General features: G+C 44.3%; 1 protein-coding gene across 4 annotated transcripts in view; it reads right to left on the reverse strand.

The window, feature by feature from the left end:
* Positions 1-4,419, reverse strand: part of LOC101845633 — a 60,313-nt gene that overhangs the window by 8,051 nt on the left and 47,843 nt on the right. The gene's annotated exons all lie outside the window — the stretch shown is intronic.

The raw sequence follows: 4,419 nt of genomic DNA on the forward strand, positions 1-4,419 counted from the left end.
GGTGTAGAATGTCTGGAATTAGGTTGATGGGGAAGTGGCCGATCCGTGTGGGTCGTCCAGGACCGACCACTGAAAGTCTGGAATTAGGTCAAGATCACATAGGGTTAAATCTATGGATGAAAAGTTTAGGTTATTTGAATTTTGAAATGTTGGGAAATTGTCGTTAAAAATACTAGTATTGGTTTTTGTAAAGAAATCTTCTATGATTTTACCTTTAGTGTCAGTTGGTTCCTTTCCCCAAAGAGGGCTATGGGCATTAAAATCTCCCAACATGATGAAGGGTTGTGGGAGCTGGTCTCTTGAGGTTTATTAGTTCTCTTAAAGATAGAGGACAATTTGGAGGGATGTATATTGAACAGATAGTTATAGGACGGTGTATGGTGACCCTGACCGCAAACTGCCTGAAGTGTTGTGTTTAGTTGTATTTGTCTGTGTAGTGTTGGGTTATTTATTAAAATGGAGTTGCCCCCAGAGGCGATTTGGTTGTCGGTGTATATTTGGTTGTAAGTTTGATAGTTTTAAAATGTGAATGTGGGTGTTGGCAATTTAGTTTCTTGTAGACAGATTACATTTGGGGTGTGTGAGGTCAAAAGATAAGAGAGTTCTGCCCGGTTTGCACGCAAACCGCGAATGTTCCACTGAAGAACTGCCATTTTTATTTATTTTGAGGGTACGGGTTCGGTACATTTTTTTTTTTTTGGTCGTAGGTGATGTCTTTGTTTTGTTTTGCTGCAGTCACGGTGGACAGCAGCTTTTTTGGAAGGAGAGTGTGCAGGGGGAGGAGGACCGGAGTCCCGGATGCGGGTAGAGGAGGGGGAGCGGGTGCGGGGAGTGGGTGGAGGGGGCATTATTGGATGAAGGATGATGGGATGGAGGTTGAAGCAATGAGGGTGTAGGATGTGGTGATTTGTGTGAGGATGATGATGGGGAGGATGTTGTGGGTGAAGATGATGGGGGTGATGATGATGGGGGTGATGATGAGAATGATGAGGGTGAGGATGATGAAGGGGGTGAGGATGAAGAAGATGGCTGAGAGGGTGGTGATTAAGAGGGGGTGTGGGGAGATGGTGGATGGGGAGAGGGAGAGATAGGAGGGGAGGAAGAGGACTCCATGTCCTCCTCCGTCTCCAGACTGGAGTGTTGTTTTTTGCAGGTGTTCTGTTTTTTATTTGTCTGAAGGACCTTTCGGGTTGGGTTTACTGACCCTGGGACAGTCTTCAGGACTTCTGAATATGTTTTTGTTGTATTCTTCGGCGTCGATCCTTTTGGGTATAGCGTTGCTCTTGCTTGAGCGAACGTTCCGCCATACTGGGCCCTATGTGTTAGGATGGCTTTCTCCTAACACCACTTCGGACACTCCGTCGAAGATGCAGAGTGAACCCCCTGTCGACAATTTGGACACCAGGGATCTGCAGAGCAAGTCTCCCCAGAGTGTCCCTCCTTGCCGCAGCGAGGACACGCTGCACCACGACGACAGCGCAGCTGTGTGTCCCCGAAGCGCTGACAGTTGAAACAGCGCATCGATTTGGGTATATATGGTCTAACTTTGAGTTCTAAGTATGCAATGTCTAATTTTGTTGGAGGTGTGGGTGTGTTGAAGGTAAGGATCCACGTGTTGATACAGATTTCCTTGCCATCCCGCTGTATTTTGATATGACGAGCATGGACAATTCCATCGACCTCCTGAACCATTTCTTCTTCGGTACAGCCGCAGAGCTCTCGGCTTTTGATGACACCCTTGGATGTGTTCAGACTTCTGTGAGGCTGAACACATACAGGGATGCCACCAAACGAGGTGCAGGCCAACAGTTTGCCTGATTAAATGCTAGAACTGACTTGTATCAGGAGGTCCGTGGATCCTAGTTTTTTAATATATTTTGGTTTGTGTATACCGAAATGTTTTAGGGATTTGTGTATCTTAAAAACGCTTAGTGTAGTGAGATTTGTGTCTTGTTTTTCATCTTTTGGGGAGATCACCAAAAATGGTGACCACCCCAAAGATGTTCTCTTTGGTAGGTCCCAGATGCTGATCGCCCGAAAGGCCCTTCTTTCTTTTGCCCAGGCCAGGAGTTGCACCTGCTTCTCCTGTCTGGGACTTGTTGGGAATTGGGGTGGGAGAAATTTTTGATTTTATATCCATATTTATTACGTTTTTGTTCATCTTCAGGGCTCCCCACCTGCCACCAAGTCCAACAAGGGGACACCGTTCGGAAGTCCATAGCTGGTGTCAGGGCTACCCTGGAGGTATACTCCCAATCAGACGGCAAGAAATCTTGCCTTCTAACCAAGATTGGCCATAAACCGGTTCTATGAACCGGTGGCAACCGACTGAGTGCAGTAGGCCACTGCACCCGCCCGTCTAGACCGAATCCAGGGCCAAAGTGGCGTGTTGGTGAGGAAAGCCACACCTCAGCCACCAGGGTCACTCTCCGGCGGGTCGCACCCCACGGTCAACAGGGTGCCTCGCGTTGAGGGGATTTGGGGTCTATTCTTTGCTGGACCGGACCTTCGGTCAACAGAACGGAAAGAAAGATAGATGGATAGAAGACATAGCAAGAGTGGACAAAAGATGAAACCCCTACGTTAGAGAGCTAGTGACGTACGAGTGGCATCCCACCAGCGGGGGGGGGGGGGGGGGGGGGTTACACCCCCTGTTGATGGGACAGCCAACTATTTTTATCGTATTCCCCGGTCAGCTCAGGGAAGGACGAAAGAAGAATGAAGAAAGACGATAGAAGACAGACGATACACCAAAGCAAGTGTCGCCCATGTGCACCTGAGCGTAGATGTCCATGGGCGACAAATTGCCAGTGAAGGGGTTGCACCTCCTCCTGGTGGAGCAGTGGGTCTATTTATATCCCCCCGACCCACAGGGGGTATGTACGGCAGAGCCATTTAAAGATCTGTTCTTATTTTGTTGAAAGTGTAATTTAGTAAACTTGACTGAAAATGAAGTTAAAAAGCAAAACAGAAGTAGGGTTGATTTTTCTTAGAGCTTTTGAAAGGTCGAAATTGACCTAAAAAAATAGTGCATGTGTGAATTGTTAAAGAATATATGATTTTATGACGAAATGGAGGGTGTGATGAAGCTAAAACTTAGACAAACCAAAGGAAACTTTGATAATACAAAAAAGTTAAGCCCATGAACTGATCTCGCTCAAACAAAGACACGATGAAAGTTCATTTCTCAGTCTATCGTGATATTGTAATTATAAATCACTTGAGAAGTTGGCTACCTTTTTAATTTAACGAGAAAGATGAGTCACAAAAGAAAACCCAATTGTCACAAATATAAAGTAAGAAATAAACTTGCCCATTCTGTTCCTCAGCGGTAACTGGCATGTTAAAAGCAGTATTCTTTTCCTAACATAGTTGCGTTTTCCCCGCAATTTAAATTGATAAAAACATAAGCATATTTTTAGTGGATTCTCCCTTTTCAAGGATTTCGGGGCTTGTAGTTAGACAAATCGTAGGAGGCAAATGGTTAAGACAAATTTTCCAATGTTCACTCACAGTAGGTCTATATAAATCTGCCTATGTCATGGAAAACCTCAAGACCTCAGACAATCCCCCTATCACTGTTAAGATTGCCTTATTAAAGAAAAAGTGGACGGACATGGGAGCTGCAAACATTCCTTACATTACTGTACTTTAGCTTTATCATGGGTCTCAACTCAGAATTCTAAAAAAGGAGGAACTTTCCGGGTGATCGCCACAGAAGCCCATTTTCGCGAAACACCCATTATTATCATACTGTTGAACCCTAGAATGCTGCACAAATAAAAACCATCAATCTATCAAAGCAAGGTTATTTCAAACCAATTTGAGGGTTTGTGAAAGAGTCACGTACCAAATATTTTACAATCTTGATTACGCACAGAAAGTGGTGGCACATGGGGTCTTGTGCAACTTATTTATATTTTCCCTTCATCACATTCGCCTGTATATATAAACTATATAAAAATGACTCTTGTTTTGAGCCTAAAACCAGAATATCGACTGTCATGATTCATATCATATATATATAGGCCTATATAATAAACGTGAAAGACAAAAATTAATGCTCAAACAAAGAGAGGTGTAAGAACTGTGGGAGGGCAAGATGCAGTGATACTGAAAATCTGCAAATTTTAAACAGAGAGCTAAACTATGGCGATCTTATTTACTGTCACCAATCCAATGAAACACGAACACTTAGGCCCTAAGTTCCATAACACGCTTACAAGTTATGACGGCTCCCGATTTCACACAAGGCCTGCACCAATGCACACCTTACTTTGCAGAGAGCTGTAGTAGTAATCAAAATTCTAAACATTAAAAATTTGCTTCCAGTTTCAGTTTTTTTGTCCTCTGGTGTTGCATCCAGCCCTCCCCCTATCCCCGAGTGCGTCTTATAAAAAAATCAATAATCCCCACCCC

The sequence above is a fragment of the Aplysia californica genome, unplaced genomic scaffold, assembly GCF_000002075.1.
Source record: "Aplysia californica isolate F4 #8 unplaced genomic scaffold, AplCal3.0 scaffold00376, whole genome shotgun sequence".
Classification (NCBI taxonomy): Eukaryota; Metazoa; Mollusca; class Gastropoda; order Aplysiida; family Aplysiidae; genus Aplysia; species Aplysia californica.